Source organism: Molossus molossus, unplaced genomic scaffold, assembly GCF_014108415.1.
Source record: "Molossus molossus isolate mMolMol1 unplaced genomic scaffold, mMolMol1.p scaffold_m16_p_12, whole genome shotgun sequence".
NCBI lineage: Eukaryota > Metazoa > Chordata > Mammalia > Chiroptera > Molossidae > Molossus > Molossus molossus.
The window spans coordinates 11767555-11792072 of record NW_023425347.1 but is presented as its reverse complement, the minus strand read 5'-3'; the positions used below and the strand labels follow the sequence as shown (position 1 = coordinate 11792072).

General features: G+C 49.5%; 1 long non-coding RNA gene and 1 pseudogene across 1 annotated transcript; both read right to left on the bottom strand.

Moving 5' to 3' along the window:
* Positions 1–225: 225 nt before the first annotated feature.
* On the bottom strand, positions 226–5763 carry LOC118627230. Its single transcript, XR_004959033.1, has 3 exons — positions 5646–5763; positions 668–854; positions 226–486 (listed from the first exon to the last, which is right to left on the bottom strand). It is a non-coding gene; the product is annotated as an uncharacterized LOC118627230 (long non-coding RNA).
* A 1892-nt stretch (positions 5764–7655) lies between these two features.
* On the bottom strand, positions 7656–23808 carry LOC118626197 (annotated as a pseudogene).
* Positions 23809–24518: the final 710 nt, after the last annotated feature.

Sequence of the window (24518 nt, the reverse complement as noted above, 5' to 3'; positions counted from 1 at the left end):
AAAACCGGCCCCTGCCTGGCTGTGCGGACCCCAGGCCGGTGCGGTCGGCCTGCTGAGCTTCTGGGCCTCCTGACTGCACTCGGCCAGGCCAGCTTCCTGCGCTGCAGACCTGGGGTGCGGTGGGGTGGGGGCCAACTGCTACAAGAATCCCACATCACGAAATCATGGGCTTGTCATGTTTCTTTCAAATGTATTTTTTTCTTACTTTTTATTACAGATGTCAGATTTTCCTCCTTCCCCAAAATCTTTATACACGCACACGCATGCATGCCCATATATCTGGGCGGGGAGTGGAGACAGGAGACAGCCAAGTACATGTTGAATCTGAGTGGCTGTACTTGGTTGTTAGGCTACAGTAACCACAGACTGGCTGTTGTGAACAACAGAAATGTAGTCCTCAGAGGTTGGAGGCTGGCCGCTGGGGTCAGGGTGCTGGCAGGGTTCGGCCAGGGCCTCCTTCGGGTCTCAGACTTCTCGTGTCCGTACCTGGCAGGAGAGAGAGGGCGCTCTCTGGGGCCCCTTTTATAAGGGTGAGCCTTATTCACAAGCACTTTACCCTCGTGACCTAATCACTCTCAAAGGCCCCCGCCTCCTAACAGTATCATACTGGGGTTTTGGTTTCAACACATGAATTTTGTGGGAGACACACACATTTAGCCCATTTCACCTGGGAGGTGCAATTGATTCTTGGAGGAACACTTGCTCATGCTTTAACCATTGTGAAAGCTGTCACCGTCGTCCTCAGTGCCACGTGGGCACCAAAGCGTCGCGAAGATGGTTGCGGAGAGCTTTTGAGGGAACGATGGCCCCCCCAGAACTCTCCTGGAAGTTCTTGACTCCTGGGACGATGGTGTCTGGAGAAACAGGGATTCCAGAGTCCTGCACTAAAGAGCGATTCCAAAGAGGTAGATTCTGGGTGTGAAGGAGTGTTAGCCACACCTCAGCCAATTTGTTTAGTCTACATTTCCTTCTCGTATATGCAGACAGTGAGTGATCTGTGATTTGAAAATTCTATGTTCAAATAGGTCGAAAAGAGCTCTTTTAATACATTTGAATTCAAAGGCCTAAGTGCTGCGAGAGCAGGGTGACACACAGAGCTGGAGATCAGCTTTCTTCGTACTTCATGAAATGACTTGTGTCTGACACACGCGAGATCTCAGACTCCGTGGAATACGGTAGGATTTACGCTTTATGTTTCAATAGTCATTAATCTGTTTCTAATGTGTTCACGGAGAAATATGCAAGCCATCTTGCCATTAAACTATTTTCAAAATCTCATGGAAGCCTGCCAGTGTTTTTTAAATTTAGCTAAGAAACTCTCTTGCTCTCGGGAGGGGAAGTTCCAATATTGCAAGGCCACAATCTGGGTGTATTTTGGGTACATTTTTGTTAATATTGGCATCTGTCTAAAGCAAAAACAACCAAAAAATAAACAAAAGACGAGCGAAGTGAAAAGGCTGCACTATAAAAGGTGCGACTTGGAGGACAGAAGCCCAGTTGTGCGAGGTGATGTGTACGTTTCAGCTCAAAGCCTCACCTCTCGTTCCTGCATCAGCCGACTCACCATTCGGGACGTGTAATGTATTTAAACAGAGAGTTTTAACCTTCCCATTGGTGCTGCAGGTGTATTTATTTATACTATCTTTGCTTCTAGAAAAACACTAATACCATAAAAATATTCAACCTTAAATTACTTTCCACAGGCCTCAAGTTTCGTGCAGTTCATATCTGGGTGTAAAGAGAAATCAGTATAACAGTCTGGCTCAAAGGGCAGCGGACTTTGGTTTTCTCACACATTTAGAGCTAACAAATGCCTCACAGACAGGAGATCCTTTCTTTCCCCTTGGCACCATTCTTTCAGTACGGGGCGGCCATGCCATCGTTATGTCTGGCTGATAGCAGCTTCGAGGCTTGGAGGGAACTGTCTTTCCAAGAAAGCAGATGGCGGAATCCCCCAATTTGTGTGCACCTGCATTAAACATAGCTCCCACCTAAACCCTGCTCCCTGGTCTGGGATCTGGTGCCCTGTGGGCCTTTCGAATAAACAACTCCTGTCCCTCCCCAACACTGAGGCCAAGGTCCTCAGGGTCCTCTGCCCTGCCCACCAGTGGGGAGCCCAGGTTCTTCTTTCCATGGTCACTCTCCTCCCTGCTGGCTTGGAGCCCCTGAGGATCCAGGTTGGGCCAGAGTTTGCTCCCAGTATCCTAACACCTGGAGAGGGAGAAGGGTTTCCATCTTTCTGATCAGGTTCTTAAAACCTTCTGATGGCCCATTGCCCTCAGGCTATGGTCTGAAGTCCTCAAGCAGCTTCCAAAACCCTTCATCATCGCCTCCGGCTTCTTTGCATCTCCCCCTGCGTCATGCTGTGTCCCTGGCCCTCTGAATCACTTCTGCTACTCCGGACCTGGTTCAGACCCCTGGACTGATCAGCTCTTCCTGTCTCCCTGGTCTCTACACAGGCCCAGAGTGGGCTCGATTGGGTTTTAGGGAGTCCTGCAACTCCATGGCCCCAAACCTCATTGTTTTGATGGGGAAAACACGTTTCAAACCAACTTTAAACTCACGTTTGGAGCAGTCGGTTGGCTGTCAGCTGGACCTGCACAGATTTTGTTAAAGAAACCCAGTCATACCAGAAGACTCTGGACCTGACAGCTAACCACTCCCTCCTGCAGGACCTCGTCTTAGAGCTTTGGAAGCTTCCACAAAAAGGGATCCGCCCGGCTGCCGGTGTGGCTCAGTGGTTGAGCGTCAATCCATGCACCACGAGGTCACCGGTTTGATTCCTGGTCACAGTCCCCAGTGGGAAGCATGCAGGAGGTGGCCGGTTGATGTTCTCTCTCATCGATGTTTCTATCTCTCCCTCTCTCTAAAAATCAATAAAGAAAAAAAAAATTAAAAACAAAACAAAACAAAACAAAAAACAGTGATCCACTGTGTGCTGCCCTGTTTGGCATGGGAAGGCATTTGGAATTATCTGGGCAAATGTTGAACTTCCAGGTGGCTCCGGTCAGGAGTGGAGTCCTCACGGGACTGCGGCAGGAGCAGCCAGCACACCTGGCCCTGAAGCCATGTAAGTGACAGACTCAGCTCACCTGCAAAGGACGTGACGCGTGGGGCCCACGCAAGCTCAAGCTCAAGCTCGGGTTGATAGGTGTGAAATTGGTATCTGTGGGCCGCGCTGTTCATTGTGTGGCTTCTGCAAGTTCCCACCTTCTTTCTGACCTTGGCAGGGCCCTTCCCTTCCCTGGCGTTCCAACATGTGTCAGAGCCTTGGCTTTGTCTCAAGGTTTCTGATGCCATATAAGCAAACATTTCTCATTCCTCTTATCGAATCAGCAGGTGACTTTCCTCTGGCCACAATGACAGCCTGTTGGGGGAAACCCTGAGTAGTGGGCCGAAGACCGGATACCCCCGGTGCAGCATCTGAGGGGCCGAACCGCGGGGCGGGCTCTGTGGAAGCAGTGTCATGGGTGGAAAAGGCCAGTCTCCGGGGCATCTTGGCCCAAGCAAAGGCAGACCCCGTGTGTGTGTCTGTAGGTTGGCGATGATGATGGCAGGTATGATGAGCCTCAGGGCTGGCTTGACTCTATTTCATGAGCGTTTTCAGGTCAAGTCTCTGGCTGTGGCAATTACTGTTTCCCGAGTGCTAACTGTAGCTCAAGCTCTGTCCTAAGGACTTACACATGTGACCCCATTTAACCCTCACATTAGTCCCTGCACTTAGTGCTATTTCCCATGTAACACACCAAGAAACAGAGGTTAGAGTCTGCTCTCCAAATCCTGAAGCCAGGTCCTTCTTTTTTTTCTTTTTTAAATGTTTTTTATTGATTTTTTATTTTTAGAGAGAGGAGAGGGGGGAGAGAGAGAGAAACGACTATGTGAGAAACATCGATCAGCTGCTTCCTGCACGCCCCCTACTGGGGATTAAGCCCACAACCTGGGCATGTGCGCTGACCAGGAATCAAACCAGGACCTCTCAGTTCATTGGCTGATGTTCAATCCACTGAGCCACACTGGCCCGGCTAAAGCCAGGTCCTTCTGATGCTCCAGCCTCGAGCTATTCTGCCATCATGTGTCTCCCTGGGGACTATGGAATCTGGGCCGCTTCCCCTCCAAAGATGCAGTAGAGAAAGCAAACTAAGAGCATTTTGCCAGAATTTTCTTCAGCATTCTTCAAGATGTGTTACTAGGAATATGGTAAACATGGCTGGATGCTGAAATCCAGGGATAGAAAACCACTGACCTTGCGACCCTCTTACTGTCTCTTTTCACTGCTACTTCTGACTTCAGTCAGCCCCCGACTCCCCTGATCAAACCCCTGAACGGCGCTCATTGCCCACAGGGACAGGTCTCCACTCCTTAGGTGGCTTCCCAAGTCCTCCAGAACCCCTGCGTTGTCTGAGCAGCACACTGCAAAGGGGGCTGGAACGCCCTTCAGCTAAACCTCACTCAGGAAACACTGTCAGACCCGTGTTTGCACGAGAAGGAAACTTGGATGCTGCTGGTGGGAAAGCACTTGGTTGGAGTGACTCAGGACTTGGGAACAACATGCCTCCCTCAGCAGAGCAGTTAGCTTGTTATTTCCTGCAGGACCCCTCTGCTCAGCCTTCCCGGAGCTGGGAGCAGCCTAGCAGCTTGGCTGGGTCCTTCTGCTTTGCATACTTTCTCACCACCCTGGAGGCCAATCTGATAAAGTGAGGGGCTTCCCTGCAGGGCTTCCCCTCCGGGGCAGTGCGCTCACTCGCATGTGTAAAATGTGCGGCTGCATTTTGCTGCTTGAAAAATGTTTATTGAAGGCCTAGCTATAGCTGGGATAGTTTGACAACGTATGAGGCACAAACATTCTTTATCTGCAGGATGAGGTTAGTTTCTGCTTGGGCCTGGTGTTTTTGTAAGAAGGAAATCGCTTTCACAAGCATCAGATTAGATCCAGGAAACATTCACAGGGCCCTGAAAAGCTGATAGAGGCAGAGCACCAGGCTTTCTCGTTGGTCACTACTGCCACCTCCTGGCTGAACCTGTTAACTACATAGCATGGCCTTAGGAAAACTAAGATTATATTCTCTGCTTTCCCCCTGTTTACAAGTAAGCTCAGTATGGTACAAAATAAAAAATGAGAAAAATGACTTAAATAGATTAGTTATTTGTATTTTTATATTGGAACAATGATAAAACAGACACAAGAATGATTAAAAAAACTGGACTAATCTCATTTGAGGCAATAAGAAAAATCATTTATCTGAGCAGTTTATTATACACCTTCCAGCTTAGCTTTGTGCAAAGTAGTTGTTCAGCCCTTATCTAAATTTCTAAAACCTGCCCACTCTCTAAAGCTGCCATCTCAGCAGTTTTAGGGAAATTTACCAGTAATTTTGGAAAATGAGTGCAACATTTAGGACTTCAGTAAAATACAAATTATTGGGTCTAAGGAATGTCTTTAAATTATGCAATAAAATATTAGATTTTGTATTCTTATTGTCATTTCATATTGGTTTTATTGTTAGGGTCGTACTCTCTAGAAATTTAATTCTAAGTTAGAGAAAGGTTTATTGTAGCACACTTTCAATATACATATAACTCACAGACCCGGAGTTAAATTTTTCCAGTTATTTAAGTTATATTTTGGGGGGAAGGTTGTATTTTACCTTTAATATCAAATGTGCTGAGATCACAGGCAGGTGATTTCTGAACTGCACTGAGGATACTGGCAGAAACTTCGCAGAACCTTTGCCCTCTTCTTCCTCAGCAACAGAAACTGCAGATTCTCAGCTGGCCCGCGGCCACTGTGTTAGTCCGGGTGTTATGAAAAACAGATGCTAAGAAGGAATTAAGCATGCAAGGATCTTATTAGGGAGACCATCTGTTCGCGAAGACGGAGGGAGCTCAGGAAGACTGGCAGGGCCACCAGACCGCGGTGCGATCTGACCCCAAGTGCAGGAGGGAAGAAGGGAGGGAGGGGGGAGGGAAGGCTGGAAGCATCTGAAACTCCAGTGTGGTTCTAAGGAAAGTTCTGCTGAGCTCTCAGGGATCCCTGTGACAGGCACATTTCAGGGATGACCCCCGGTGACCCCTGCCTCCTGGCACCCGTGCCCTTGTGTAATCCCTTCCCTTTGAGGGTGGACCAGACCTAGTGACTAGCTGCTAATGAATAAAATACGGAAAAAGTGATAGGATGTCACTTCCATGATGTTGTTACGAAAGAATGAAACTTCCATCTGACTGGACTCTCTCTGTTGCTAATTTTGATGAAGCTGCCATGTTGGAAGGTCCCGTGTAACAAGAGACTGAGGGCAGCCTCCAGCCAACAGCCAGGCAAGAGCTTAGGCCTTCGTGCAATAGCCCAGGAGATGCTGAATCCTGGTAACAGCCACCAGGGGAGCTTGAAAGCAGATCCTTCCCCGGCAGGCCTCAGACAGAACCAGGCCTGGCTGACACTTGAATTTCTGCTCTTAAAGCAGAGGACCCAGATAACTAACTGCACCTGAATTCCTAGTCCACAGAGACTGCGATGCAATAAATCTGGGTTGTTTAAACTCTAAACTCTGCCGTAATTTGTTATATAGCAACAGATGATTAGTACAGTTCTGCAGCCAGTGGTGCCCAAGGCGGAGCATTACCGACTCCTAGAGATGTGCCCGCGTTAGTATTCCCGATGTGCGTGGTCATTGGCTGGGAGCCGCCTGCGGGAAGCATGATCTCACTGCACATGTGGGGGTGACTTCACAGGGCAGTAAGTGGGGCCCTAGGACAGTGACACTCCCTGCAATCAGAAATCTGAGCAGCACATGCTCATGGCTGCTGAAGACACTCAGAACAAAAATTATGTTTCCCTTCCTCTCTGAAAACTTGAATGGTGCTGTGATCGAGTTCTGGTCAATATGGTATATGTGCCAGCCATGTATACAACTTTTGGGAAGGGTCTTTAGAAAGAAGGTTATTCCGTCACTGCCCTTCTCTCTTGCTGCCTGGAATGTGATGAAATGACTGGACCTGGGCAGCTATTTTGGACCATGAAACAGAAGCCATCTACTGAATATGATGAAGCTACAAAATAAAACGGACCCAAGCCCCAGTGATTGTGGGCTGCCTAGTTTCATTGGAGAGCGAAATAAACTTTTAATGTGTGTAAATTACTGCTTATTTTTCTGTTCCTTAAAACAGAAGTTAATTCTAATAGAAAAAAAAATCTACACTTTTTGTGTAAAGTCTAAAGGTTAAAAAAGTAAATATTTCTCAGAGGATAAATCCTGGCATAAAGGAAAGGTGAGTTACCTAGGACTGCTGCGGGAAGGTGATCTTGATTCCGTAGGGTGAGGTGGTAGTGGATAGATCTCACCTTCCTGTTATTGGGAGGGTGTCCCTCTTGGCAAGAACAAGAAAAGGAAACCACTCACATTCATCACGGAGAAGTCTTTAAAAACAGCACCCAAGAAAGCAGCTGAAACCCTTCTACCGTGTGCCAGGCAGAGAACGTGGGCCTCAGAGGTTAACAGAGCTTGTTGAATGAAGAGACTAAGAAGGAAACCAGCTCGATTTTATTATCTACCAAGTGTGTTGAAAACGAACTTTCTCTAAATAAATTATTATTTTTATTATTGTTATTTTTGACTTTGTGGCTTAAAATACTATTTACTTTTAATCTCACAAATGAACAGCTATACTGTTCGGAAAAGCAGCGAAAGGCATGCACCTCTACTGGCAGACTTAGCACTTCTGACCAAGTAAGACACCAGCTTCTTAAAAAATATGCTTCGTGCACGATACTGGACTTCTTTTTTTTTAAGGTGGAAATTTTAATACATTATTTCTTTTTTGAACTTGAACGGGAACCAGATGGATGATCCAGAAAATGACCTGTGGCGCCTGGGAAAGTAGTGGTGTTCCGAGGGGTCGGCGCTGGGAACCAGAGGGGTTAGTGTTTTCACCAATCACCTGGCTTTCGGGGGGCCGGGATCGTGTTCGACTCTTTTTTGCGATCACCAGATGAAGATCTAGAATGACTTCTCTTTCTGTTCCTCTCAGGAGAAGATGATGAACTTGAAGAAGATCTTTTCTGTGGGGAAGAAGAGCCCCTGTGGGACCTGGAGCTGGATCTTGATTCCAACCCACAAGACCTCGAACGTTCTCTGGACCTGGAACGAGAGCTTGACTGCGAACTGGAAGAACTTCTCGAACGAGACCTGGACCTAGACCTTGAACTCGGGGGGAGGACGAACGTGATGAAGATCGTGGATGTGAAGATCGAGGCTTTGAGCGACTGTCTATTAGATTTTCTTTTATTACTATCTTTTTCACTGGCATCAAGATTATATTTTGAGAGATCAGCATCATCTTCACCCTCATCCTCATCTCATTTATATTTAGAAAGCTCTTCATCCTCATCCTCTTCTTCTCCCTCAGATTCTTTATCTTCGACTTCCTGTAGAAATAGACGCTGGACCAACTGCCTTTCTTCTGCACTTTTTCTTTTTACGTTGAAACTCATCATATCCACCATCAGATTCTTCTCTTTCTATATAGTCAACATTTTCTCTTTCATTCAAGCCGCCACCGTATGCTGTCCTTTCTTCTGACTTAGCATACTCTGGAATATTACACACGTTACACTCTGCTCTTCGGGCCCAATTCCGTTACCGCAGGTCTTCCCCTGCCAGTCATGAGCTCGAAACAGGCCTGGGCTCTGTTCTGCCCGAGTCTTTCCCGTTTCAGTGCCCTTGCTTCATCATCGTGGCCTCACTTGTCCCCCGACCACATCTGTTGCAGCTGGTTCTTCAGGGCGAATCCAGTCGCCGTCACTGACTCGGAAGTTCTTGGACGTCCTGAGCACCGCCACCACAGCCACCGCAGCGGCGTCTTCACTAAGCGGACTGTTATAAGCTTTTAATGCTTGAGAACAGAAAAAATGTTACCCTTTGTCAGGCTTGTCATTGATTCAACCCAGAACCATGCTTTGGCCATGGCCCAGGGCGGGTGTTTTCCGGAAGGGTATGGTGGTTCTCTCTGATGACTTTCAAAACATGAATTTCCTCGTCAGACCTTTTCGGCCGTATTGACCGTGGCTCTTCTCACCGCGTGTGTTTCAGGGGCACTGGGCGTCAGCCAGTCCGTGCTTACTGAGGGTCCCGTGGGCTGGGCGGCAGCGTGGGAGCCGGGCCTCGTCTGGCCTTGGCTCTGCTGCCCAACTGTGTGCGTTGCCCTGGGCGAGGGCTCGCTCTGTGAGACTCCTTTGCGACCTGGAGTCAGGAGTCACACGGCCCCTAGCGTGTGGGCTCCTGTGCGGGTTCAGCGACCGTGAAGTCTCGGGGGCTCAGCGGAGTTCGGGGCGTGTTGTAAACACGTGGTAAGCATCAGCTGTTACTGTTAATACTGACACCCAGCCCCAGTCCTGTGCTGTCCAGTGTGGTGTGCACTGGTCACATGGAGCCATTCCACACTCAAAACGAGGCTGGTCCAAACTGGATGGGCTGCAAGTGTAAAATACAGACCGGATTGTGAACAAAACAAGAATGTAAAATATTTCCTTGATAATTTTTCAAAATATTGATTACATGTTGAAATTATAGTTTTATATATGTTGTATTAAATAAAATGTACTATTAAAATTAATTTCACTTGTTTCTATTTGAGGGCACAAAGTGGGGGTCTTTAAGGAGGTTCAAGCAGACAAGTGGCAAGCCAGATGTGTGCTTTAGAAAGATCTCTTTGATTACACTGTGGAGGTCTAGTTCTGGATAACATGAATTAAACACCCTCCGCCCGGCCTCACCTACCGAAGTCAGCTATAACACCAGGACAGGATGCACGAGCAGCTATTTGAGGACTCTGAAGGCTAGAAAGTAGCAAGTGGATTGGGAAAGAGGGTCAGCCTCTGAAGGGCCTCTAAACTGGCAGCGAGCTCACATTTCCCTGTCTGATATTTCCTGGACTCAGCATAGCCCCAAATCTGAAAAGCGCACCAGCACAGAGAAAGATCTAGGGGAAGCAGCTGGCTCAGGTCTGAGGACTGCAAGAGGGATCTCCTAGTGCGAGAGGGAGAAAGCCCACATATTGTCCCCTCGCCCATTCTCTTACATCTCGGCTCCTTAGCAAGCCTGAGGTGGCAGCAGGGACAGTCATAGCCAAGGGGAGCCCACAACCCTGAGGGAGGGAAACTTCCTCTCTAGTTGGAGGAGCTGTGGTCCCAAGACCATGGCTGAATACTTGTTGTTTTTCTTCCATTGCTCAGCCCCAGACAGATTCAGTTGCAGCAAGCGTGTGGCAGAATGAGTAAACAAAGCCCCAGCCTTCTGGCCGGAGACTGAAGAGAAGAGCCCCAGGGGACCAGAAATGCTGGGGAGACAATGGAGAGGAAGGAGCTCAGAAAAGCAACCTCATACAGTTGTTTAGGAACCCCCAGGCTCCTCCCCATACTGCACAGCATAGATCTGACCCTAGACAGAATGTCAGGGACTTTTGAGACCCAAACCATGCCATAGACCACAGTTTATTACCCAGGCCACTCACTGGGGGCACACATGTAGAAACATTTGAATAGCACTGCAAAAACTTTAAAAATGGTATTGGCAGCCCGGCCACTGTGACTCAGTGGTTGAGTACTGTCCCACGCACCAAGAGGTGGCCACTAGTTCGATTCCAGGTCAGGGCACATGCCTGGGTTGTGAGCTCGCTCAGCAGCAGGGGGCATGCAGGAGGCAGCAGATGGAGGTTTCTCTTGTCTATGCTTTTTCCTCTCTCTTCCTCTCCCTTCCTCTTTCTCCAAAATCAATAAAAACATATTTCAAAAAATGGTACTGGCATTTAAACCATATGGAGAGGGGCCTAGTCGGTACCTGCAGCCTGAACACAACAGTCTACTAAACAAAGCAGTTAGCTTGCCTAGATAAAACCAGCAACGTTCCCCATAGGCTTGAAATATAAATTAGTGTTTCATAACATACCCAAAATATCCAAGAACTAATCCAGAATTACTTAGTATACAAAGAGCCAGGAGCACTTTAATTTGCATGAAAAAGGACCAACAGATGCCAATGCCAAGATGTCCCAGATGTTGGGATTATCAGACAAAGACTCAGGCAGCAATTACAAGAATGCTCCACGAAGTGAGGGCAAATACTCTCCAAATTGTTGAAAAGAAAGTCTCAGCAAAAAATAGAAAATACTAAGTAGAACAAAGAATAAAATGGGAATTTTAGAAGTGACAAATATGATAACCAAAACTTTAACAACGGGACGGGCGCCATGCAGGTGATAGAGGGAAGAGTCCATGAGTTTGAAGACAGAGCAATAAAAATAGCCCAGTACGGATAACAGAATGTCCAGCTCTGACATTCAAAGCTGATTTTTACAGCCTGACAATAAACTTTGGTAAAGGAAAGCACTTTCTAATATTTTTAGCTTCCGTTTAGCATCTTAAGAACGAAGCCTGGGGTCAGATGTTAGAGGTGTGTCCACAGTGCAGAGAAGGTGCCTGTCTCGGCTATCAGCTTACTGCTCTGGACGGAGGAAGTCCATCCCTTCTTAAACCGGAGATGATGAGAGAAAAGTTAGAAAGAGGCAGGAGAGGTAGCTGGTTGGAAGTTTATGGCAATTTTCTATCTTTCTTCTTTTTATTTTTTTATGAGAGAGAGAGAGGGAGAGATTGAGGTGAAAAGAAATGTCAATGGGCTGCCTCCCACGTGCACCCTGACTAGGGACCGAACCTGCAACCGGGCTGTGTCTAGACCGGCCACTTTTCGGGGAAGGGGCGATGCTCCAAACAACTGAGTCACACCGCCAGGGCGCAGTTTTCTATCTTTATGCTGGAGAGGGTTGAGAGCTTCAGGGTGTCTGGGTGTGACAGCTGGCTTGTACTAGCTCTTGAGACCTGATTATTAACATTTCAGGAGTTTTATCGGCTGATTGTTATGTAGTTGGCAGCTTGAGATTGGACCTGGTGGGAATATTGGTAAATATTTCAAATCCCTGGAGAGCCTGCTGTAAACTACCAGCACACCTTGGTGACAGATCAGAGAGAAGCTGGGCGAGGGCTGCTTCCCTCTGCACCCTGGGAAAGACGGGAGGAAAATGCTGTGCGGGACTTGCTGCGGGACTTGCTGCGGCACGGGGTGATCCAGCATGGTAGGTGATGTGGTTGGACAGAGTGAGTCTGGTCGACACTCTCAACCCCCCTAGTTTCTCACATGGCATGAATGTTGGGTTGAAAGCCACTGAGTCAGACTTGGGGCCTCCCCACAGTAAGGTGAGGGCCCCCGACAAGGCCCCAGCAGAGAGCTCCGGCTCAGCAGTCTGTGACCAAAGGGAGCTGAGGAAGGCGGAACCGGGGGGAGGACCCGCTAGGAAAGAGTGGGCCAAGGTCCAGGAGGCACAATGTCATCAGCAGGCTGGCAGGTCCAACAGACAAGGTCAGGCCAACTCGACCGCAGTGCCAGATTGGCCAAGGTGAGCACGGGGCTGAAGACAGTTCCTGCATCCCCAAACTCCTTGTCCCACCACCTTGAGCTTATTGGAGGCCGCCTCCCTCATGCACCAGATACCATCTGGGAAGGGGTGGGCATGGAAACATGAGACTGAGATATGATTACCCGAAGAATGAATACCAATGGGACTGTGTACGTCACTGCACCTAAATAGAAAAGTCAGCCTAGACACGAATGATCTTCCTCTGCCACCTGATAGGTGGGCACACAGCAGGAAAACCCGGTCAGGTACAGCCCAAACCAAAGAGGCAGGTTTTCTTTCCTCTCTGACTGGCAGTATCAATTTGCCACCCAGTGAGACTTGGAAAATAAACACATGACATAAACTGTGCTTATTCAAATGTATAATTTGTGAATTTTAAAAAATTTTTTATCCTCACCTGAGGACACGCTTCCATCTTTTGTTCAGATAGAGTGGGAGGGAGAGAGAGAGAGAGAGAGAGACATCGACATGAAAGGGACACATCGAGTGGCTGCCACCCACACAACCCAACCTCGGTTGCCCTTAGTGGAAACCGAACCCGGGTCTCTCTGAACCGCAGGCCGACGCTCTAACCGCTGAGCAAAACTGGCCAGGGCTAATTTGTGATTTTTTTAAAAGCGTGGTCATTCTTTGCAAATGTCACCTTTATTCTGCAGACGGAAGAGAGACCAGAGCTACCACTTGAGGGATCTGAAGGCAGCGTGGTTCAGCCTTGGGTGCCTCTCCATGCGGTGGGGCTTTGCTCCCAGGCTGGTAAATCCAGAAACGAAATGTTTATTATCTCTCCCTGAAATAACCAGGATCAGAGGAAGCAGCTCATCTTAAACTCAAGAGAGACAAACTAATAAAGAATGCTGAGTTTATTTTGTTGCCGTGAACAATGTAACTGTAACTGTAGTGAACAGAAATGTTCAAAGATACAAGATGTTAGGGCCCAAACAACACCTGAAGAGGGTAGTCCAGGACACTGACCGCCCGAGAGGTGAAGAGTACTCAGAGAGCTTCCCACGACAAGGTTGCAACTCGAACCCTGACCCCACCTCGCTTTACTGGCCTTCGCAGAAGAGTCTATGTGAGAAACCAAGTCAGAGCGAGAAGGCTGCTTAACAACCATAGAATTAGGACGAGGGCGTGGGCCGGCCCTTCAGGGCCACATCCCGACTTCTCTGCTGCTCTTTCCCTAACCTCCATGAAGACGGGAGCCACACCACGCCTGGTTAGGGCGGGCTCTCTCTCAGTGACGTGCTAAGCCCAGCACACACTCCTGATTGGATTCCCTATGCCCCCGTCGCCCAGTGATTTCAACACGTGCCTGCAGCTCCGGTCACCGAGCGTTTGCTGTGTCGTGTTGCGCTGAGCAGTTATGTGGTTTATCTCTTCATCAACAGGCTTCAAATCCTCTCTCAGAGTCTACTGCTTTCTGCTGCAGATCGGGGCCTGCCCCCACATCCGTGTCCCTCTGTGACCTGTGGGGCTATGGCGCTGACTGGCCACATCAGCCGAGCTGCCTGAGGCTGCCTCAGTGTCCCTTTTTCCCCTCAGCCCCTGGGACCCCGTGCCTGTGTGCTGAAGGGCCGAGGGCCCTGCAAGTTCTTGGGCCCCCTGGGCTCTGCTCAGCTCACACTTCCTCTTTGACATGCATGCAAATCTCCGTGTGGCTTGTGTGTAAGACGGCTGAGCTGCTTCGGAGAATAAACAGAGGCGCTGGCTGAAAATTGGCAATGTTTAAGAGAAATTTAATTTTCCAGATACAAACATAATACAGAGTGTGTGTAAGTGGTCTGGATTTATGGTCTGCACCGTAGGATCTGGAGCTCTGTGGGTCCCTGCATAAGGGCATATGGCAGGTGAGCTGCCCAGGAGGCGTGAGGGATCGGCTGGGGGCGTGGAGAAGCTGCAGGTGCTCACGGGGCAGCCGAGCAGCCCACCAGCTGAGGAAACAGGAGCCTGGGGGTGGGGGTGGGGTGGCAAAGCAAAGAGTAGAGAACCCGGCTTGGATTCCAAGGCAGAAGATGGCATATTTAGACGGGCTCCGGGACCTGTGCTCTCTCTACCTGGTCTGACCATTTACAGCCACAGAGGAGCGGATGACAACAAAATAGGAATCGACTAAAAGACTGTGCATGTCATCGACACTTCTCTAGTATTTCTGTTTCGTTTCTTAATCAGTGGTTGACATGCTAAGAAATCCACAAATACCTTTTTCATTGTGGTGAAAGATATATAAGTTTACCATTTTAAGCGCTTGTTCAGCTGCATTAGGTACTTTCACACTGCTGTGCCACCATGGCCACGTCCATCCACAGAACATCTTTATCTTCTCACACCGAAACTGTGCTCCTCGGACACCAGCTCCCACTTCCCCTCCCTGGCCCCTGGCACCCACCATTCTGCTTTCTGTCTCTAGGAATTTGACTACTCTAGGTTCTTCATATACATGGAATTAAATAACATTTGTCCTTTTTTGTATGACTTATTTCACTGGGCATATGTCCTCAAGGTTCATCCATTTATAGCATGTATCAGAATTTCCTACCTTTTTAAGGCTGCATAATATTCCATTGTATGTGTCTGCCACATTTTGTCTGTCTGTTCATCCATACATGGACACTTAGGTTGTTTTCACCTTTGGCTATCGTAAATAATGCTGCTATGATCACGGGTGTGCAAATATCTGCTCAAGTCCCTGCTCTCAATTCTTATGGGTCTGTACCCTGAAAGGGAATTGCTGGGTCATGTGGTAGTTCTGTGTTTAACTTTTTCAGGAAATACTACACCATGCACAAATATGTTTCCACGCAGAAAAACCTATTATTTCTCTATAACTAACTATGAATGATTCAAGATTGTCAGGGATTTTGTTACTCCCTGGAATTTTTAAAAAAGATTTTTTATTGATTTTTAGAGAGAGGGAGAGAGAAACATTGATGCTAGAGCAAAACATCTGTTGGCTGCCTCCTGCACACCCCTCACCGGGACCGAGCCTGCAACCCGGGCACGTGCCCCGACCCAGAATTAAACCAGTAACCTTTCTGTGCACAGGAAAAACCGAGCCACACCAACCAGGGCCCATTTTATTTTTTAAAAAATCTGAAAAGAGTCTCACTAAAGTCAGCCTCTCCTTTGGGAGCCTGGCCCGTGCCCCCCAGTCGGGCTTGGTGAGGAAGGCAGGATGAGGGCTCCAACGATGTCCCTGTGTTAGTCCCCAGAACCTTTTACTTTACATGGTAAACGGGACTTTGCAGGTGTGTTAAGGACCTTGAGGTGTGGAGACGACCCTGGATTGTCCAGGTGAGTCCAGTGTAATCCAAGGTCCTTACAGGTGAACCAAGGAGGAGAGACTCCAAGGAAGATGTGACTGGGAAGACAGACGTAGAGAGAAGCGATGTTCTACGAGGGAGGAAGAGGCCCCGAGGAACGTGGGCAGCGCGGGGCAGAGACAGGTCTTCCCGAGAGCCCCAGAGCAGTCTCACCTCCACCTTGGTTTCAGCCCAGCGAGAGCAGATCAGGTTTCTGACCCCCTAAACTGAACGTTTGTGCTGTGCAAAGCACCAAGTTTGTGGGGACTGAGTGGAGCCGTGGTAGAAGGAGAACATGGGTGGGTCCCGAGGGTCTGAGTTCACGTTTTGTGTTCTCTCTGTTGATACTGCCCTGAAAGTGGACGCTGTGCCCGCCTGTTCACCTTGTGCCTGCTTGTTCAGGTTGTGCCCGCCTGTTCACACTGTGCCCGCTTGTTCAGGTTGTGCCCGCGTGTTCATGCTGTGCCCGCCTGTTCACAGTGCCCGCCTGTTCAGGTTGTGCCCGCCTGTTCATGCTGTGCCCACCTGTTCATGCTGTGCCTGCCTGTTCACTGTGCCCCCCTGTTCATGCTGTGCCCGCCTGTTCATGCTGTGCCCGCCTGTTCACTGTGTCTGTCTGTTCATGCTGTGCCCGCCTGTTCACTGTGCCCGCCTGTTCATGCTGTGCCCACCTGTTCACTGTGCCCGCCTGTTCATGCTGTGCCCCCCTGTTCATGCTGTGCCCGCCTGTTCACTGTGCCCGCCTGTTCATGCTGTGCCCGCCTGTTCATGCTGTGCCCGCCTGTTCACTGTGCCCGCCTGTTCACTGTGCCTGCCTGTTCATGCTGTGCCCCCCGTTCATGCTGTGCCCGCCTGTTCATGCTGTGCCCCCCTGTTCATGCTGTGCCCGCCTGTTCACTGTGCTTTGGCCTCTACCACAGGGCCTCCTGGGACAGGCTTGATGAACATTCACTGAAGGGACATGTGACTCGTTTGCAGTGCATGTCAGCACAAAGGGGAGGAGGGACAAGCTGGCCAGGGTAAGGCGCCACAGGGCACCGAGGATGGCAGTGGGGCTGGGCCTTTGAGTGGCTCCAGGACAATGGCCTCAAGCAGGGCTGACGTGCTGCCCACACACTTCCGGCCTCCGTACTTTCTCAGACACGCGGTTCTGAGAATGGCCCTACTGAAGGTACTGATGCGAAAATCCTTTAAGTGGGGGTAGTATTACTTCACAGGGCAGCAGTGACTTTAAAATTCTCTAATTTTAACAATTGTAAATAGTGCTGTTATGAACATAAGGGTACATATTTCTTTCTGATCAATGTTTCAGGCTTCTTAGGGTATATTCCTAGAAGTGGGATCACTGGGTCAAATGACAGTTCCATTTTTAAATTTTTGAGGTAACACCATATTATTTTCCACAGTGGCTGCACCAGTCTGCACTCCCACCAGCAGTGCACTAGAGTCCCCTGTTCTCCACACCCTCGCCAGCACTTGTTTGATGATTTGTTGATGGCGGCCATTCTGACAGGTGTGAGGTGATACCTCATTGTTGTTTTAATTTGCATCTCTCTGATGATTAGTGATGATGAGCATTTCTTCATATGTCTCTTGGCCATTTGTATGTCCTGTTTGGAGCGGTGTCTATTTAGTACCCCTATGGTTATAGCAGCACTATTTACAAGATCTGGAAACAGCCCAAGTGTCCATCAGTAGACGAATGCATAAAAAAGCTATGGTACATATACACAATGGAGTACTATGCAGCTGTAAGAAAGAAAGATCTCTTATTCTTTGCAAGGACCTGGAGGGACCTAGAGAGTATTATCCTAAGTAAAACAAGTCAATCAGACAAAGACAAACATCACATGATCTTACTTACTTGCGGAATATAATGAACAAAACAAGCTGATGAACAAAACAGACCCAGAGACATAGAAGTAGGGTACAGACTGACAACCCTCAGAAGAGGGGGCCGGTGGGGGGAGGGAAGAGATAAATCACAGAACGTATATGCATGTATGTGTAACCAATGGACATAGACAACAATGCTGGGGCGGGGGGCGGGATTGGGAGGAGGGTGTCACTGGGGGAAAAAGGAGAAATGTTTGTAACAGAAATTATTTGTCTAGTTTATAAAAAAGTGCCTTGTACAATGCCCTTAAAAGCAACCCCATACTAAGCACTTAAGGACTAGAACAACCATTCCAGGTGACAGCCAGGGTGAGGTGTTCCAGGTCACCGGTTCAGTGAAGTGCTCTCTTCTCCTGCTTGTACTCTTTCTGGGGTATTTGAACAAACCTGCTTGCTTGCCTTGCATCTGAGACCCCCGTTTCCTTCTTTTCTTCAGAAGAGGGAGAGGGGTGGTGGGGGACCCTTGTCATTGTTATGAATCTCACGAGGGCACAGAGCCTCGCTTTCTGCCTCTCTCTGATAAGAGGTATTTTCCTGTCCCGTTAGGAGGTTAAACTTTGTTCCCAGCCTCAGTTAGAGAGACCGCTACCGTCACAGAGAACAAAGCTTTCTGAGAACAATTCAAACAATGCCTTTGAACACGTTTTTATTATAATGTCAATGTCTGCCAAAATTTTAAGATCAAAGAATTCCGAATAGATTTATACAATGCTTTGCAAAAACATTAGTGAACTCTTTGCAAAAAACTTAGATTTTCGGAAGGGTGTGACATGGTTCCATTTTCTTTTCCTTGCCCACTAAGAAAAATAGTTGCAGAATGAACTCCTTTTTATTTTTGAAAAATGTAAAAAAAGTTGGTAAACTCTATGTAACATAAAGTGCACTTTTGAACCATTTGGAGGTTTTCAGCAGCATTCAGTACATTCATTTTGTTACATAGCAACCACCACTGGCCATCTCCAGGATGCTGCATCATCCTAAAATCACCTTTGTAATGTCTAACATGCAAGTTGCATCAGGGAATTTAAAGTCCACACTTTTTAAAAAATGTTTACTCTATTTAGAATTGTTCTAATTTTCTTTATAAATATCACATAGTTGTTTAATAGAAGCAGTTAAATAGGACTCAAAGGAAGAAGGGAAAGGACATATTTTCCAAGTGCCACCAAGCTTGATGTGAACGTATTTCACACAGCAATCGGTGAGGAGAAACTGCTATCCCATTGTACAGATGAGGAACCTGAGGCGCAGAAGAATCAAGCAGCTTGCCCAAGGCTGCACAGCCAGGAGGTGATGGAGCTGAGACTCATCCACATCTCTTTTCAGTGGGACCATGTTCTCAAGTTCAGACCACATACTTTCAGCACCAAGGAAAGAAGGGGGAGGGACTGGGTAAAATGGGAACTTTAGGACTGTTGGGTTGCCAGTTCCTGAAAGATGCTTCTAGCAAAGCATGGGTTTTGCTTTGTTGGAAATGTTTATGGATCGGCAGTCTGAACGTTTCCTGCCTTCTGTATCCTTGGACCGAAAGATGCTCTAAAGCAACGGTTCTCAACCTGTGGGTCATGACCCCTCTGGGGGTCAAACTACCCTTTCTCAGGGGTCACCTAAGCCCTTCAGAAAACACATATTTCCGATGGTCTTAGGAACCAAGGCACCAAGACACCGCTCCTCTATCCGTCTCCAGGCGGGTCCGCCCACATGCAGACACGCCCACGTACAACATGAGGAACTGCGTTAGGAAGGTTGAGAACCACTGTGGTTGCATTAAGTAGCCCCATTGTTACTGTCTTTGTGAAGTAGTAGGGACAAAGAAGAGGAAGGAGCGGGGGGAGTATGGAGTACCATAGCAGGGGGTGCATGTCTGGACATGCCCCAGAGCCCCATTAGCCTAGAATATTACGTCTGAGCTGGAGGAGGCCAGTGCTCAAGAGGAAGCAGATGGCTTCTCCATGGGTACAGGACGGGTACACTTGGCAAGAGACATCTCGTCTTCTCCGGATATACACTGGAACTTTTGCTTCATTTTAATGAATTCTGGTCCTCGTTCTGGGGTTCCTTTTAAGGAAGATGTAGTTTGAGTTACATTATGATATGATATTAGCTAATTTTGGTCAATTCTCTGTAATAGACATTACATGGTAATTGTTTTACTTGCATTGTCTCTCCATATGACATGAAGACTTAAGTTCTGTTATTGTCCCTGCTTAACAGACGAGGGGGTGGAGGCCACATGGCCCCGAGGTGGCAGGAGCAGGACTTCCGCCGAGGCCCACCTGCCCTCCACGTTCCTGCTCGCTCCCACCCGACGTGGCGCGGAGTGCTGCAGTCCCTCACACAGGTCCCGGACTTGGCTCACTGTACTGCCTGAGCCCTCCCAGGAAGGCTCAGTTCTCTAACAGCACAAACGATGGAACTGCCCCAGCTACTTCACGCGAGCGCTGTGAGGATCAAGTGCGATGGAAATGTTGGCTACTGTGTAGGCACGTGTTATGGGTTGAATTGTGTCCCACCCCCAAAAGATGTGTTCAGGTCCTAACTCCCAGTGCCTAAGAATGTGACCTTGTTTGGAAACAGGGTCATTACAGAGGCAATCAAATTAAAATGAGATCACGAGAGTGGGCCCAAATTCAGTATGACTGATGTCTCTAAAAACGGGAAAACCAGAGAGAGCCCTGCACCGAGAGGAGACGGTGTGTGGACAGCGAGGGAGAGGCCACGTGAACACTAGATGGAGTGAGGCATCCACACGCCGAGGGGCGCCCGGGGACCAGAAGCTACGAGGGGCACAGGACAGTTGTTCCCCGGCACTGCAGAGGGGGCGCAACCCTGCCGATACCCTGACTTGGGACCTCTGGCCTCCAGAACTGAGAAATAATAAATTTCTGTTGTTCTGAGCCAGTCAGCCTGGGACGCTTCTTTGTTATAGCAGGCCTAGCAAAATAATACAGTGTACAGTCAACGTGTTTTTTCTTCCTTAGATCATCCATTCAACAAAATTTTAAACCAGGTGCCGGAGATTTGGTCAAAGGTGAACAAGACAGTGTTTCTTCTCTCTGTGCACTTATGTGCTAGAGGGCGGACAGAAAGTAAACACGTGGTTACAGTCGAATGTGGTCCGGTGTCCTTCAGGCCAGGCCAGGGGAGCGGGCTAGGGGAGCCCAAAGGGCAGCCTTGACCCAGCCCGGGCGTCGGAGATGGACAGCTGCTTGGAGGGAGCGATATTCCACAAATGATGCAGTTTTTCGGGTAAGACCCAGGCTGTCATGGAGCAGGTTGCTGATGACTTTTTGTTGTTATAATGGAACAAACTCAGTTCTAAGCTGATGCGCAAAATGACAGGGGAAAAGCAAGATTAGAGAGAAGCCTGTGTGTTTGGTTCACTTCTGTTTTGATTCCAGGATGACTTTCAGCGAGGGTTCCTTGCGAAGTTTGGTTGTTGGTAATTGTGAGTGTGGACTGGGGTGGTGGTGGTGACAGTGAGGTCAGAGCACATCAATCAACAGGCAGAGACCAATGTCTTCCTGAGGCAGAATATTCCCTTTAGTTAGCTCTTTCTTCAGCATCTACCATGGAGAAGATTCCAAAGCCTGACCTAGGCCACTGGGTAAGGTCGTGTGGCTGCGGACTGCAGGAGGGGAGACAGGGACTGAAGTCTAGCATGTACTTACTTACCAAGCACTGTGCTGGGCATGGGCCCACGTCTGCCTGGAGGACCGGTTCCGCCTGCTTTGCACAAAGGTGTCATCTTCCTGCCCAGTCACATGCCACGGTTTGGGCTCCACCCAGAATTCTAGTTTCTAACTAGCCCAAAGGAGTCATCAATCCATGGTGCTTGGTCTGGCTGCATGACAAGGCATTTGTTTCTTTGAAAATAAGTCTCTTCTACATGTTGAAAGGCTGCCCAAGGAGTCCTTGTTATACAGTCAGAGGCTGCACCCAGGACAGCTCACACTGCACATCTCATTAGCTAATTGCTACCTGCCCGCTAACTTGCTAGTCCGAACCTTTGGACATGGCTTTCGGCTCATGTCCCTATGTTGAGACCATAGCTGGGTTTTGTGGAGCCCAGAGAGCAAAGGACACAAGAAAGCTAAAGCAGCTGATTAATAAATGTTAGTTATAAATACTGCCTGTGTAACTAGAACAATGTTCTCTGCAAATTCCATTCTTGTCATATACATACATGTCGAATACTTTGTGAAGTTCTTTGAGTTTGGAGTTTCTTCTCTGGATCGCACACATATTTGCTTTGAGAGGGAGGTAACTGGATACACTGTGGGGTTGAAGGGTGAGCTTCAGTCCAGGATATAAACAGACAACGGGTCCTAATCTTACCGTGTGGAGGACGGCGAGGGAGGGACTGTGATCACAGCAGGAGTAACACATCCTGTCTTCGAGCAGAAGGAAAACAGTATCATGGGGACAGTGCAGAGGTGACACGTAGGTCCAAACGGACTTCCAGATGTCGGCGGGGAGACAGCAGGAGCTGGGCGGGGCATGTGTGAGGAAAGGGGACTCTAGGTCTGCTGTGGCCCCAGGACAGGGAAGTCCTGCTCAGCAGTCAAACTGGAATTTCTTCTGTGTTGGTCTGTGGGTTCTTAGGAAGACACTGATAATAATAACTTCATAAATATCACTGACTTAGCGCCTCACTTGCATGTTACAGGGTCTCTTCAGACTCTTCTCACATGCTCCGCTGGGTAGTTTTAGAGTCTCATGTCAGCTCAAGAGCATTGTTTCCTATATCATTCTTGTTTTGTTTTTTATTCCTCACCTGAGGATATTTTTCTACTTATTATCAGGTAGAGTGGGAAGGAGGGAGAGAGAGAGACCGAGAGAAACACAGATGTGATAGAGCCACATTGACTGGTTGCCTCCAGCATGACCCTACCTGGGCCGGGGAGGAACGGAAACCAAGTACATGCCCTTGACGGAATCAAACCCGAGACTCATTGGTCAGTGGGCCAATGCTCTAACTGCTGAGCCAAACTGGCCAGGGCTCCTATTTCATTCTTCTTCTTTTTTTTTTATCCTCACCTGAGGACATTTTTTCCATTTTTTGTTCAGATAGAGTAGGAGAAAGAGAGGGAGAGAAACATCGATGTGAAAGGGACACGGCCCAACCAGGGCCGGGGACAAACTGCCCTTAGTGGGAACCGAACCCCGTTCTCTCTGGACCACAGGCTGATGCTCTAACCACTGAGCAAAACCGGCCAGGGTATCCTATTTCATTCTTTAGCACCATCCTCTCCTGGCTGTTGGCCAAGCCCTTAAAGCCACCGGAGGCAGAGGTTGCTCCATTGCGGTGCGTTGGGGGTGGGGGAGGCGAGGCGCTCCTGCCCGGGCCTGGCCCTCCGTCCCTCCCTCCCTCCCTCCCTCCGCGCTGGGTGCCACTGGCTTTAGGAAACAGACCGCGCTGTGCTGCACCCTCCTGCCCCTGTACCACATGGCCACGGAAGCCCCACAAAATGCCACTGGTGTCCTGGAGTTTCTCTGCATTCCTTGTAAAGTCACTTCCCGGCTCGGCTCCTCCCTGCTGGAGGCTCTGCCCCACATCCCGGTGTCTGGGTGGAGACACGAGACACCAGTCCCCAGGGCCCCTGCCCCAGGAGCTCACCCACAGGGCGATGCTGTCATCACACTTCCACCCAGCACCCAGCAGAGGGGGCAGGGCTCTGCTGGGGCGAGGGCCGCTGTCCTTCCCAGCTGTGCTTTGTCATTCCCGAGTGTGGAGCTGCGTGTCCAGCCTCCAGGGGCCGGGGACGAGCTTCCTGCAGCAGGAGCGGCCCGGCCTCAGCGGCGCCTTGTGCCCTGTTCCTGGTACCGAGGTCTGGACGCCCGAGCGGCTGTGAAGTCAGAACACAAAATATCGAACAATAAAATCCAATAAAGAAACTGAACAGAAAATCCAACTGCAGCCAGACAGCCGTCAGGGTGTGAAGTGAAGGGACAGACAACAACGTGGACAGCAAAGTTGGCACGTGGGCGGCGACAGCGGACGGATCCGCGGGCTCACAGGACCTGTGGCCGGGACAGGCAGAGCCCAGCACCTGGCTCTTCTCCGCGGCGACTCCACCGGCGTCCCTCTGAGAGATGCTCGCTGGGCCAGCTTGGGCTTGACACCAGGAGACCCGCAGAGGAGTTTCTGCATCGCGGTGTCTTTCCGTGCCTTGCACTGCCTTTCAAACAACGAGGGACAGAGAAAGAGCAGGGAGGTCTTCGTGTCCTCCCCGTTTCACCTGTTGAAAGCCAACCTCAGCGCGATGGTACTGGGAGCCGGGCCTGTGGGAGGTGGATAGGTCAGAGGATGGAGCCCGCAAGAACGAGATCAGTGCCCCCATAAAAGGGACCCCAGAGAGACCCTCTCCCCCTGCCAGGTGAGGACACAGTAAGAAGGCGGCTGTCCAGACCCAGGAGCTGGCCCCTCACCCGTCGCCGAATCTGAGGACCCCGTGGCCTTCGGCCTCCAGGACCGTGAGAAACAGGCATCTGTGGTCTGTGAGCTGGCTCCTTCTGGGTATTTGGTGACAGCAGCCGGAACGAACCAGAACAGAAGGAGAAGTTGCTGAGACCCCGATCCTGGCTCCAGGAAAGTCAGGGCTCCTGAGCAAAATTTTGTGGAGCATCCCCATCGGCTCTGGAAGCAGTGGGGGAGGAAGCCAGAGAGCCCCGAGCCCCGCCAGCAGCTCTGCCAGCCTCCTCGCACCCGCCCAGTGGAGGCTGCTACGGGCACCTGTCCGCCCCGCACCCGCCCAGTGGAGGCTGCTGCGGGCACCTGTGCGCCCCGACGGTTCAGCACACCCTTCTCACACCTCCAAACAGCTCCCTGGCCCCTGCCCCCAGCCCTTCGAGCTCCCTTTC